Genomic DNA, 15,280 nt, shown 5'->3' with positions numbered 1-15,280 from the left:
GCTTTATTCAAATCAGCTGGGAGAGATGTTCCAACACGTCTCTCTCCTATGCCATCACGCCATGCCCCCGTATCAATCTTTTCTGAACCTGTACATGTTATTAATAAAAGAGAATGGTCTGACAATGTTCTACTCTTATATTCAGCAGAAATAACACGGCCTTGTAATTGCATCAATATTAAAAATAAATCTATTCTAGAATAAGAATCATGTTGAAATGAATAATATTAAAAAACCTTTATCTTTAGGATTTAATATCCTCCATATATCAACTAAATTCATATCTTTCATTAACATAACAACTGTTTTGCCATTTTAGTCCTAATTACTGTTTTTGGAGGTTTATGCAATAATGGATCTAAACAACAATTAAAGTCACCTCCAATCATAAGAAGCCTGAGTCAAATTAAGAAAAGAATCTAACATAAATTTCTTATCTTCTACATTAGGAGCATAAATATTCATCGAAGTTCATGATTCTGAATAAATTTTACAATTTATAACTAAAAGTCTACCAACTGATTCATTTACTGATTCCTACTTAAATGGTAATTTCTTATTAATCAAAATAACTACACCTCTTGCTTTATAATTAAAAGAAGAAGCTATAACCTGACCAACCCAATCTCTTTTTAGTTTCTCATGTTCCTTCTTAGTTAAATGTGTTTCTTGCAAAAAAGCAATATCAACTTCAATTTTTTAAATATAAGTCACAACTATTTTTCTCTTAATTTTATTATTGAGCCCATTAACATTAAAAGTAGAAAAATTTAGAATTTTCATCATCTTAATTTATGTTATAAAAACCTCCATACCCCAAGTAGTGGGACTCCAATCCATAATCAATCTGCAAAAAATTATACATCTCACTAGAAAGAAAAATATAAACCTTAATAAAAAGAAAAATAAATCCCATAACTACAAAAAGAACACTAACAACAAAAAAAAAGTACTGTACCACAGTACTACCTTCCTCAATTATACAGGAAGTGACTAATTCCACATGGTGGCTAACAACTTTTGGAAGAAGCAAACAAAACCAACCCACCCCTGAACAGAACAATCAATAAAAAAACAATAAATAAATCATTTCAAGTATAGTAAGCTTCCTCCAAATCTGTGTTAACTTGATCATCATCAATGTCAATTTCAACCAACTGATAGCATTCCCTCTCTTGCACACCACGCTTCTTCTCTTCTTGAGCTGGTTTCAATTGTTGAGAAAAACCTTCTTGACAAGCATTCCATTCTCTCTTCTAAATTTACCTTCCATAGTTATTAGAAAATCCTAAATCCTTGCAGCACTGAAATTCTAAAATCAGATTCCTTCCCACCCATGAACCACCTATACCATCCAAAGAAGCACTCACTACCTCAATACACTTCAGCTAGTTGGATTGTTGCTGAGTTTGTTTGATTTTATTGTAAAATTATACATAGTTTAAAACTATAATACTCAATATGGTTGATGATAATTTGTTAAGATTAAAATATTAATTGTAATATTGTAGCGGGCTGCGCTGATCGACAAGTGAACTGGATCACGGAGCTGCAGGCTCGCACAGGGTTGAGAGCTTCAAGACACTGGAAGCATTGCCAGCCCTCCAGGCTGACGTCACAATGGTCCCAGGGGAAGCAAAATAAAATTGGGGCTGTACTTATAAGCTCATACGGGAGTTCCAGTAAAATCAGTTAAACCAACTCTTTGTTCGCCAATACTGCCAATTGATAACCAAATAATTTTGTGGAGCAAAATAATCTGCAGACCCATCTTGCTCCATTGTTATTTACAACTTCTACTTCTACTGAGAAAATTAGACTGAAAAAGTAATACCGTATATACTCATGTAATATTCAAATTTTGGGGACAAATTTTTAGGGTAAAATTTATATTGCATGCATATTATTTTTGACCACTGTAAGTAACTACGTCGTTCAGGGTGTGGGGAGTTCCAACAGGCAGGTGGCTGCATTCAGGGTGTCAGGTGATTGGATGTGTGGACAGGCGGCTAGGACCAGGTGGGATGTCTGCGATCGTGGCGTTGGGAGCTCGGATGGGTAGGCAACCAGGGCCTGGGCGAGAGATGGCAGTTGGGGCATTAGGAGCTCGATGTGTGGGCAGCTGAGGCCTGGGCAAGAGATGTCGGTTGGGTGCTTTGGTGGGCAAGCAGCCAGGTCCTAAGTGAGTCCACAGTTGAGGCATTGGGTGCTCTGTGGGCGTGTGACCTGGACCAAAACTTGAGAGGTCCACTATTACATTATTTACAGTAACTTGTTCCAATTTTTGTTACAACCATTGCATTTTGCATTATACACTTAAAAAATACTTGTACAGTATGAAGTATTGGAGCATAGTTGAAGTAAACTTTATCTTTGCTTTTTCTTTAAAAGTTTGTTTCTTACCTCTTGTATTATCCATTCCACAAAATATACTTGTATTGTTAATGAAAGTTGGTAGAATAACTCTCTCTCTCTAACCCCTGATCATCATCTTTGCATCTCCTGTCTCCAGGCATTATTCCACAATCATGTCTGGTAGATTGTTGTCGGGATATGCCACTGACAGCATCAGGAGTGTGCAATATTACTGACATGTACTACAAGGGTAAATTAGCTTCTGCTTAAGTTAATTAATGTATACTGCTATTGATTTCTGTGTTGTAGAACTTAATATTCATGTTTAGCTTTCAACCACAAGACAATACAGATTAATTTAAGGGAGCCAACACTGATCTGTTGAATTAAACTGACCTTTAAGCAACGGTCACTTTAGTCACTTTGGTAAATTTCATGAAAAAATTAATGTATAAACTGACACAATTTCATCAGGGAACTGCATCATTTAATGTAAATGTGAGTTTTTTAAGGAGGACATTGCATGGAATGATACAGGCTAATACAGTAAAACCCCAGGTATCCAGCACCTATGGGGATTGGTGGATGCCGGATAAGTGTATTTTCTGGTTGTATGAGATTGCATGTTGCATGATTGGCAAACTAATGGCAAGGCGCGCCAATTTTAAACTTCTTTATTTTTTACCTATTTATTTTCCTCAATTTTTTAGCTGGTTGCTTTAATTTCAGATTACAGGAGTTTGACTGTAATTAGGTTCATTGGTATATAACAAGTCTCTTCAATCTGAGGCGCCTGCAAGCTCACACCAAGACACAAGAGAAACTTGTCCGTGAACTACTCTTTGCAGATGATGCCGCTTTAGTTGCCCATTCAGAGCCAGCTCTTCAGCGCTTGACGTCCTGCTTTGCGGAAACTGCCAAAATGTTTGGCCTGGAAGTCAGCCTGAAGAAAACTGAGGTCCTCCATCAGCCAGCTCCCCACCATGACTACCAGCCCCCCCACATCTCCATCGGGCACACAAAACTCAAAACGGTCAACCAGTTTACCTATCTCGGCTGCACCATTTCATCAGATGCAAGGATCGACAATGAGATAGACAACAGACTCGCCAAGGCAAATAGCGCCTTTGGAAGACTACACAAAAGAGTCTGGAAAAACAACCAACTGAAAAACCTCACAAAGATAAGCGTATACAGAGCCGTTGTCATACCCACACTCCTGTTCGGCTCCGAATCATGGGTCCTCTACCGGCACCACCTACGGCTCCTAGAACGCTTCCACCAGCGTTGTCTCCGCTCCATCCTCAACATCCATTGGAGCGCTCACACCCCTAACGTCGAGGTACTCGAGATGGCAGAGGTCGACAGCATCGAGTCCACGCTGCTGAAGATCCAGCTGCGCTGGATGGGTCACGTCTCCAGAATGGAGGACCATCGCCTTCCCAAGATCGTATTATATGGCGAGCTCTCCACTGGCCACCGTGACAGAGGTGCACCAAAGAAAAGGTACAAGGACTGCCTAAAGAAATCTCTTGGTGCCTGCCACATTGACCACCGCCAGTGGGCTGATAACGCCTCAAACCGTGCATCTTGGCGCCTCACAGTTTGGCGGGCAGCAGCCTCCTTTGAAGAAGACCGCAGAGCCCACCTCACTGACAAAAGGCAAAGGAGGAAAAACCCAACACCCAACCCCAACCAACCAATTTTCCCTTGCAACCGCTGCAATCGTGTCTGCCTGTCCCGCATCGGACTGGTCAGCCACAAACGAGCCTGCAGCTGACGTGGACTTTTTACCCCCTCCATAAATCTTCGTCCGCGAAGCCAAGCCAAAGAGAAAAAGATATAACAAGTATGAATGCTTAAATGAGCTGCAGTGGGTCCATAACATTAAAATTGAATCTATCAAGAAGGAAAAATGCATTACAATTCTCCATAACTAATTACTATGTTATCCATTGCATAATTGCATTGTTTGTTACAGATGATAAGAAAAAGGTACAAAAGCTGACTGCAGAAACAGACATGTAGGCACTTGGTAAGGTCTGATTCACCTCCAAAACCTCATTGCAAGCACAGGTTTTAAGCAATAATAACCAAATCTATTAGACTTATTACATAATATTTATGAATAGTTTTGATTTGAAAATAGTACATCTGTTCATCTTCTGCACAAAACCTAGCTCATCACCTGCAAAAATCATGAATCATAGACCTATGTACTGGAGGATTCATGTATATGAGAAAAGTGAGTGTACAGACTGACACAGAGATGTGCAAAACCACAGTATGTTTTTTTTTAAAAGAACAATTGATAAAGAGATCTGTTATTGTCTATCTTTTAATTAAGTAAGTTATCCTACAGCAAGCTAAGATTAGAATGTCCAGTTCAATGAACTTGGCTTGTGTTAACTTCCTTTATGTGGTTGCTTATTTTCAAAGCAAGGTATTTGGTAGAATTAATTTAGGTTTGAAAAAACGGGGTTAATTTGTAAGACTGTAGTACTGAAATTCAATGAGGTGGATTATAGCAGCAACATTTTGAGGTGCAAAATGATGAGGTAACATGCCCCCAAAATTTCACAGATACCGTAAATACAGTTTGACAGGTTCCAGGCAAAATTGAAGTTGTACATAAAGCAGCAGGGGGAGAGGTAAGATCAAGGAATCACCAAATTAAATGCGAGAGTCAGGAAGTTCGTATGGAAAGGAAAAATGGCAAAGGTTTCTTTGGAAAAATTGACTTGGAACTTTGAAATGGGGGGCTTACAACTTCCCCATTTTAATAATTATTACAAAGCTGCTCAATTAGTTTAGATAAAATCCATGCTTGGGTCAATACAGAATTTCACAGATAGGAAAAATAAATTTATAGGATTTTATCTATAAATGGAATTCTAAATTGTAGGTAGGAAATAGGTCATCATCTGATCGAATTATGGAATAATATTGATAATGAAATAGGTATGAAAGGTTTAATGTCCCTCTGTCAAAGTAGACATTCCATTTTTTTATAATTGTTTATTTAATACTTCACTGTGAACCACGTAACTATACAATATTCAGTATTAAAATATACATAGTGACATTTTCATTTCCCCCCCGCTTTACCCCACCCTCCCCAACCCCTATAACTTAAAGCAGGAAATAAAAGGAAGAAGAAATAAATAAACAATAGAAGAACATAAAAGAAAAAGAAATGGTGTTTTCCAATATTTCATATTTAATTATTTTCATAATTGTAACTTATCACGTCAAGAGATGGAGGTCTAAAATTGGCAGTTTGTAATAAACTATGTATGTTTCCCAAATTTGTTCAAATAAAGCATATTTGTCTTTTAGATTGTAGGTAATTTTTTTCTAATGGAATACATTCATTCATTTCTATGTACCATTGTTGTATTTTTAAGGTTGCTTCTGTTTCCCAAGTTATCATTATACACTTTTTTGCCGCTGCGAGCGCAATCATAGTAAATCTTTTTTGAACCCTGTCTAATTTTAGACATAATTCTTTATCTTTTATGTTGTTTAACATGTTGTCTGATCTCTTTGCCTGACTTTACAAGATACACCCACCCACCATGACAAACCCATCCCCAAGATCCCTCATCTCATCCGGCCGATGGTGCCTTGAGTCGGGGTGGGGAGTGGGGTCAATACTGACAGTGGAGCTGCTAATAACTTGCACCAATACCTCGGAGTCAGCTTCAGGATGAATTACACCAGTCTCCATACCGTGAAGAATTTAGTACTGTGTAATGCACTACCAGTAACCACAGAGACAAGCTGAGGAAATGATAGGCTTTAATACACAGAAGAACCTTGCTGGCCCGGATCCCAGGATAGGAATGGTGGCAAGGGAAAGGTGGCTCGACCTTTATGGCCCAGGACCACAGGGGAGGAGTCATAGGGTATGAATCATCCATGGGCAGGCTAGCTCCATATCTACAACCAACAATGATAACTATATACTGATGGAGGAAACATATCACCACATTCACCCCTCCTTTTAGAACAGCCCCCCAGTAGATCTAGAACAGAAAAAAAACTGCCAAAACTAAAGATTCAGTCTCACTGGTGACCTCCTCTGTCTACAGGACCTGCAGGCAGTAGGGATGGGAGTAGTCTTCTGTTCCACCGGTGGAGTGTCTACAGGTGGGGTCACCGTTGGACTAGACGGAGAGGATATTGTCTGTGTCAGGATGATGTCAGTCACAGAACTGAAGGGAGGCGGAGTCAGTGCCCTGAGAGAAGCCAGTCCCGTTGGAGTGATGTCCGTGGGGGGTGGTATCCTGGGTGAGTCAGCGCCTAACAATGAGTCACATTGCAGGGTAGTATGAAAAGCAGGGTTAACGGGGGTGTAACAAGTGGTTCCGGGCTCTCCGGCATACACCAGATCCCGGATGGGTACAGTGTCCTCGTAGCTGTTGGGGTACCTCACAAAGGAGTACTGAGAGTTCACATGAATAAGGTGCACCTCTTTGACCAATGGGTCAGTCTTATGGCCCCTCACGTGCCTCCTGAGCAGGACTGGTCCTGGGGTTGCCAACCATGGAGGAATTGAGGAACCATTCACCGACTTCCTAGGGAAGGCAAACATGTGTTCGTGAGGGGTGGTGTTCATGGCGGTACAAAGGAGCGAGCGAATGGTATGCGATGGGGCAATAATCCCCTCCATCAGGAGTCACTGAACCTCAGCCCGGATAAACGCCATGTCCTTGGCACTGTAGCACCTGCTCTTGGTAGCGATGGATTGACAGTCCGAGGTGAGGTTCGCAAATAGCGATGAAGGGGATACCTAAAGGGTGGTGAGGCCGCAGGTCGGAGCTGGGTACTGGGGGCGAGGGGAGGGGTCCATGTGTTGTAGGTTGCTCACTGTGAGGGGCAGCTGGGGGCCTCCGAATGCCATCGTCACACTCTTGAACTGGCTTTGAAAGTCCAAGAGGATCGACACACAGAGTTGGGGCATAACAAGTAGCGAGAAATTATTATAAAGCTCATCCCCCACCGTCAGAGATGCAACACAATACCCCCCGAGGTCAGTTTGATGGTCTTTGACTGCCAGCAATATCCAGCCGCTCACAGGCCAGACTGGGAGCGAGAGTCTGCGGGCAATGTCCGGGTGAATAAAACTCTCCGTGCTGCTGCTATCAAATAGGCAGTTCATTTTATGTCCATTCACCTCAATCTGTATTGAATGGGTGATCGGATGAGGGCTTGTCTGATTCAGCATTACAGATGCCAGAATTGGTGCATCATCTTCGTTGTTGGCATGGAGGGTCGATACACAAGATGGAGGCCTCCATGTTGACCATGTGGTCATGGCTACCGAGGTCGGGGAAGAAGGTGGAAATGGCATCAGCGGAGCAGGCTGCGCCTGCGCAGACCATTCAGAAGGTAGTGGCTGTGGCGGGTAAGATGGCGCCCCTCGCTGCACGCACGTGGTCTGTTTTGGAACTGGGGCGGCATCCGCCTGTCGGCCATACACGCCGCACTGCTTCAAGTGGAGTTCTTAGCTTGACATACCCACAGATAGTGTCCCCTCTTTCCGCAGCCTGAGCAACTTGCACCCCTTGTTGGACAGTCGTCGTGGGTGTTTTGCCTGCCCGCAGAAAAAGTACTCCATGAGTTCAGTCACCATCGCAGCTTTCATCGGTTCGCCCAACCCCGATGCCATCTCCCAAGATGGCGGCATTTTTGGCGCGCAAATGGAGGGCCCACTTTTGCCTGAGATCAATTCTGCGTTGTGCTGGACTGAGTCTGGAGTCCTGATTAACTGTATGGCTCACTTCAGTGGCAATTGGTCTTCTTCGAGGAGGTGCTGCTGAATGTAATCGGACTTCAATCCTGACACGCAGGTGTCCCAGACTAGGTCTTCGACGCACTGGTACAGGAGCCGTTCCACTACCCCCACAGTCTTTTTCCAGCACGAGCAGGACATGAATGAATTCTCTGGCCGACTCACTAGATTGTTACTTGTAGGAAGCCAGGAGATGAATAGATTACTTTGATCCTCGGTTTATTGAGGGCCCGGAGCTCAGTCATTGCCTCGGCGTATGTGACACAGCCCCTGATTGCCTGGAATGCTCGCTGGCTGACTCTTGCTTGCAGTACCTTGAACTTCTTTTCGACAGAGTCCACCAGATCGACATCAGCCTTGAGGAAATTACCAAAGTAGCTTATCCACTGCTTATAGAGTTCAGATGCTCCTGGGAGTTGGGAGTCCACTTCCAGTCGATCGAGATGCAGCGGTTTCTCCATTACCGGAGAGATAATTTCTGTGTATTAAATTGTAGGGCACTACTAGTAACACAGAGACAAGCTGAGGGAATGATAGGCTTTAATGCACAAAAGAACCTTGCTGGCCCGGATCCCAGGATAGGAATGGTGGCAAGGGAAAGGCAGCTCGATCTTTATGGCCCAGGATCACAAGGGAGAAATCATGGGGTATGACTCATCCGTGGGGAGGCCAGCTCCATTTATACAACCAACAATGATAACATATCACCACATACTGCAACTCTCCGTTGTATCGCCAAAGCCACAATCCTTCATGTGAAGTCAACTACAACAGACGACCGCCACCTTCGCAAACATTTTCCCTCCACCTAACGCCGACCATTTCGCGTGCTCACACACACAGCTGGTTGGTCAACAACCCCAAGGACTTTAGCCAATGGGAACACCTGTTCTGTTTACGGCAAGCCATTCCCTGTGATCCAGACAGGGACATCCGTGAAAATGGGTCACGTGACGTGCACACTTCGGTGAACTGGGAGTATTTAAACAGGATAAGTATCTCATTAGTAAGAGTATCAAGGGATATTGGAAAAAGGCTGGAAATTGCTTAGTGCAGAGTCACGGACCAGACTCGATGGGTCTAGTGGCCTGCTTTTGTTTCTTTATCTTGTGAATAGAAAAACCGTCCTGACTGGATGAATTTTATGGAGGTTTTACTTCAGAATTTACCTACATTTGTCCTTTCCTCAGCCGGAATGGCATAGATTTTTTTTCCTTGGCTTGGCTTTGTGGACGAAGATTTATGGAGGGGTAGGTCCACGTCTGCTGCAGGCTCGTTGGTGACTGACAAGTCCGATGCGGGACAGGCAGGCACGGTTGCAAGGGAAAATTGGTTGGTTGGGGTTGGGTGTTGGGTTTTTCCTCCTTTGTCTTTTGTCAGTGAGGTGGGCTCTGTGGTCTTCTTCAAAGGAGGTTGCTGCCCGCCGAACTGTGAGGTGCCAAGATGCACGGTTGGAGGCGATATCAGCCCACTGGCGGTGGTCAATGTGGCAGGCACCAAGAGATTTCTTTAAGCAGTCCTTGTACCTCTTCTTTGGTGCACCTCTGTCTCGGTGGCCAGTGGAGAGCTCACCATAGAACACGATCTTGGGAAGGTGATGGTCCTCCATTCTGGAGACATGACCCACCCAGCGCAGTTGGGTCTTCAGCAGCATGGATTCGATGCTTGCGGACTCTGCCAGCTCGAGTACTTCGATGTTGATGATGAAGTCATTCCAATGAATGTTGAGGATGGAGTGGAGATAGCGCTGATGGAAGCGTTCTAGGAGCCGTAGGTGATGATGGAAGAGGACCCATGATTCGGAGCCAAACAGGAGCATGGGTATGACAACGGCTCTGTACACGCTGATCTTTGTGTGTTTCTCCAGGTGGTTGTTTTTCCAGACTCTTTTGTGTAGTCTTCCAAAGGCGCTATTTGCCTTGACGAGTCTGTTGTCTATCTCTTTGTCGATCCTTGCATCCGATGAAATGGTGCAGCCGAGGCAGGTAAACTGGTTGGCCGTTTTGAGTTCTGTGTGCCCGATGGAGATGTGGGGGGGCTGGTGGTCATGGTCATAAACTGCAATTTATAAATAAAACCTGGAGATGCTCGAGTTCAGACACAGGCCCAAGAACTCGACTGCCTTTTATGTTCTTCGGTCACTACGTGACCTGCTGAGTTTCTCCAGCATTTTTTTATATTATGCAATTTATACCTTCAGTATGACAGGGGAAACAGTGATACAAAACTAAAGTCAATGTAAGCAATTTGTTCAAATACCTTTGCTGAAGCAGTGCGAATGGTTATTGTTATGGGTTGGAGTTCACTATCTGTGTAATGTTCGACAGGTTGATAAAGTGACAATTTGAGTTGTTCCTCATATTTCACTTGCTAATATCATTTTCCATATATGTGGTAGATGCTGATTATAGCAGGGCGTATGACCAAGCATTTGGGTTATTATAAGTTTGTGGGGTTAGGAGTCCGTTCCAGTAGTGGTTGTGGAATTTTAGACTTACATGGCCTGGCTCAAGGCCCTTTATGAATTGGAATGTAGTTTGGCTGTCAGTGATTTTTTTTTAAATACTTTCTTTCTCTACATGAAAGTTTAGTGTGGTGTAGTCATTTAAATTGTGTTACAATTCAAACCAGAAACATTTTCTAAGACAAAGAACTTGAACATTTTTTATCAATAGTTCTGAATGACTTCCAAGTGTTTCCAGTGTTTTCTGTTTTGTTTCAACTTTTGTATTGTTTGCTTTATTTCAAAGTCCAGTAATATGAAAGTGTAGACACATTTTTATACCAAAATATCATTATCAAGTCATCTTATTTTAGGTTTACAACAGGCACAATTTCTACTACATGTGTGCCATAATCTCAGAGGCTGAACCAAAACACATGGCATACAGATTCTTCTTTCTTTGGCTTGGCTTCGCGGACGAAGATTTATGGAGGGGGTAAAAAGTCCACGTCAGCTGCAGGCTCGTTTGTGGCTGACCAGTCCGATGCGGGACAGGCAGACACGATTGCAGCGGTTGCAAGGGAAAATTGGTTGGTTGGGGTTGGGTGTTGGGTTTTTCCTCCTTTGCCTTTTGTCAGTGAGGTGGGCTCTGCGGTCTTCTTCAAAGGAGGCTGCTGCCCGCCAAACTGTGAGGCGCCAAGATGCACGGTTTGAGGCGTTATCAGCCCACTGGCGGTGGTCAATGTGGCAGGCACCAAGAGATTTCTTTAGGCAGTCCTTGTACCTTTTCTTTGGTGCACCTCTGTCACGGTGGCCAGTGGAGCGCTCGCACCCCTAACGTCGAGGTACTCGAGATGGCAGAGGTCGACAGCATCGAGTCCACGCTGCTGAAGATCCAGCTGCGCTGGATGGGCCACGTCTCCAGAATGGAGGACCATCGCCTTCCCAAGATCGTATTATATGGTGAGCTCTCCACTGGCATACAGATTAAGATGTAAAAAAATGTAACGATGAGTTTTCTTAAAAGATAGAGATTGGTTAAAGTTGATGTTGTGTCCTTATGTTATTGGAAGCCAAGATACAAGCATAGGTAGCACTTGGGATGGATAACTGGATGCAAGCACAAGAATAAAGATTTTTTGATTACATCATGTAAGTCCTTGGTGAAATCACACCTGGAGTACTGTGTAGAATTTTGGTCTATCTACCAAAAAAGTGAATTAAAATGCAGTACAAGAAAGATTTACTTTCTTGGTTCCAAGATGATATTCAGCCATTAGAGCAGAGATTGAATATATCTATCCTCTAGAGTTCAGTGGAATGAGAGGTGAACATGATGAAATGTACAAAATTCTTGAGAGTTGAACAGAGTGGACAATGGGTATGGTGCTCCAGAGTGGAATTAAGGGTTACAGCCTAAAAATAAAAGTGAGATCATTAAGGCTGAAATACGGAGAAGTTATTTCATCATCATTGAGACAAATCAGCCCTTTTCCCCAAATTGTCCATGCCAACCAAGTTGGCATTCTGGGTTAGAATTATTCCATTTGGCCCTTGTCCTTTTATGCCAACCTAGGCAAAAATATCTTTTGAACATTATATTTATTCCTGCTTCTATAACTTCCTGTGCTGATAATTACAGAAACAGACTACCTTCTGAAAAGGTTGCCCCTCAAGTCCCTCTTAAATCTTTCCCCTGATACTTTAAACCTACGTTCTTGATTTCTGCAATCATCTACGTTCTTGAGTTCAGCAATTCCTCCATATCTCTATTCTAATCCTGAAAGATTGTAATCATTCACTTTATCCATCCCTTCATGATTTTATATTTCTCTAAAAGGCCATTCTTGACCTCCTACACTCCATGGAGTAAGTCCCAGCCTATTAAGCCTCTCCCAATAACTCAAGCCTTCAAGAGAATCTCCTGTGCATCCTTTCCAACATTTCTTGTAGCTAGGTAGCATGTGGTCTCCCAAAAGACCTGACCAGCCAAGTCATGATGTCCAGAATTTTATAATATATACCCTACCCAAGAGTGCCACAACCCTGTCCAATTGTTACCACTTTCAGGGAATTCCTAGGTCTCCTTTTTCTACAACACTCTCTAAGGCTCTTTCATTTACTGTGTAAGTATTCCACTGTTTTGACTTACCAAAGTGCAGAATCTCTCATTTATTAGCGTTAAATTCCATTTGCGATTCCTTTGTCCACCTTCCCAACTGATCTACTCCTCCAATTACACCATTATTACACCAATTTTAGTAGATTCTGCAAACTTACTGATTGTGTTATCTACATTCTCATCCAAATTGTTAATACTGAGAACACACAACAGTCGATCCAGTACCAACTCTTGTAGCACACCAATGGTTACAGGCCTCCATTCAGAAAAGCAAGGCAGCACAGTTAGCATAGCCATTAGCACATTATTAGTGTTAGCGACCCAGGTTCGAATCCGGTGCTATCAGTAAGGAGTTTGTATGTTCTTTCTGTGACCTGTGTTGGTTTTCGCTGGGTGCTCCAGTTTCACCCTGCAAAATGTACAGGATTGGTACGTTAATTGGGTGAAATTGGGAAGCACGGGTTTTATGGCCCAGATTAGCTTTCGACTGTGCTGTATTGATTTTAAAAAACCCTACTACTACCCTCTGACTCCCTCTCCAAGTCAGTTTTGAACCTAATTTGCCAGTTCACCTTGGATCCATAAGACTAGAAGACCATAAAACATAGGCTATTCAGCCCATCAAGCCTGCCATGGCGTTTAATCATGAGCTGATCCATTTTCCCATTGCCTGGCCTTCTCCCCATAACCTTCGATGTCCTGGCTAATCAAGAACTATATATCTCTGCATTAAATAAACCCAATGACCCAGCCTCTACAACAACCTGTGGCAACAAATTGCACAGACTTAGCACCCTTTGGCTGAAGAAATTCCTCCATATCTCTGTTCTAATCCTGAAGTCTTGGACTCTCCTACCATGGGAAACAACCTTTCAAAATCTACTTTGTTCAACATTTGAAATGTTTCAAAGAGATAACCCCTATTCCCCTAAATTTCAATGAGTACAGGCCAAAGGCCATCAAAAGCTCCTCATATAACCCTTTCATTTCTGGAATCATTCTTGTGAACCTCCTCCAAACTGTCTTCAACATCAGCACATCTTTTCTTAAATGAGGAGCCCAAAACAGCTCACAATACTCCAAGTGGGTGAAACCGAATTGGTAGTGCAAGAAAAACACTGTACACATGTAAACAAATAAAGGAATGTAAACTGACTGTACAAAAGAGAAGAAAAAAAATCAATAAAGTGCAAAACAGTTCTTAAATAAGTCCCTGATTGAGTTCATTGTTGAGGAGTCTGATGGTGGAGGGGTAGCAGCTGTTCCTGAACCTGCTGGTGCAAGTCTTGTGGCACCTACACCTCTTTCCTGATGGCAGCAATAAGAATAGGCCATGTGCTGAGTGGTGTGGATCCCTGATGATTGTTGCTGCTCACCAACAGCAGCGTACCCTAGAGATGTTCTCGATTTGTGGGGAGAGTTTTGCCTGTGATGTCCTGGGCTGTGTCCACTACTTTTTGCAGGGCTTTTCATGCAGGGGCATTAGTGTCCCCTTACCAGACCATGATGCAGCTGGTCAGCACACTTTCCACTGAACATCTAAAGAAATTTGCCAGGGTTTCCGATGTCATACCAAACTTCCACAAACTTCTGAGAAATTAGATGAGCTGACTTTTTTCCTGATGCCATTAGTGTGTTGAGTCCAGGAAAGATCCTCCAAGATAGTGACTCCCAAATAACTTAAATTTACTCACCCTCTCCATCTTTGATCTCTCAATGATCACTGGATCATACATCTCTAGTTTTCCCTTCCTGAAATCTACAATCAGTTCCTTGATTTTGGTGAAATTGGGTGCAAGGTTGTTGTTGATGCACCATTCAGCCCCGTTTTCCATTTCTGTCCTATATGCTGACTCATCACCCCTTTTTAGACACCCCACTACCATTAGCAGATTTGTAGATGGTGTTGTAATGAACCACAAAGGCATAAGTGTCAAGAGTGCAGAGCTGGGTACTGTTGAATATTGTGGAGGAGATGTTCTTACCAATCCTGACTGAATGTGGTTTGGAGGTGACAAAATCAAGGTTCCAATTACACAGTGGGGTTTTGAGTCCAGGTCTTGGAGTTTGCTGATCAGTTTTGAGGGAATGATGGTATTAAATGCCAAACTAGTTGATAAAGACATCCTGATGTATACACTTTTGCTGTCCGGGTGTTCCAGAGTTTTGTGTAGAGCCAGTGAGATGGCATCCACCATGTCATGCAGCAAGGTTAGCAGAGCTAGGCTTTTCTACTTGGAGCAAAGAAGGATGAAAGGTGACTTATGGAGGTCTACAAGATTATGAGAGGCAGCACCTTTATGCAAATATGAGTAGCAAACATGAGAGGGCATCTGTGCAAAGGGAGGAAAGTTTAGGGGAGTCATCAGGGGTGCGTTGTTTTTTTTTTTTTACACAGAGTTGAGGGTGCCTGGAATGCATTCTTAAGAGTGGTAGTCTCTTAGACAGATGAAAGTAAAATAGAGGGTTATGAGGTAGGGAAGGTTTAGTTTTTTTTTGGTAGGTATAAATGGGCCCAAGGGCCAGTACTGTGCACTAATATGATTCCTGTATTTTGACTCAC

Source organism: Narcine bancroftii, chromosome 7 (genome assembly GCF_036971445.1).
Source record: "Narcine bancroftii isolate sNarBan1 chromosome 7, sNarBan1.hap1, whole genome shotgun sequence".
Classification (NCBI taxonomy): Eukaryota; Metazoa; Chordata; class Chondrichthyes; order Torpediniformes; family Narcinidae; genus Narcine; species Narcine bancroftii.
This window is presented reverse-complemented; position numbering follows the sequence as displayed.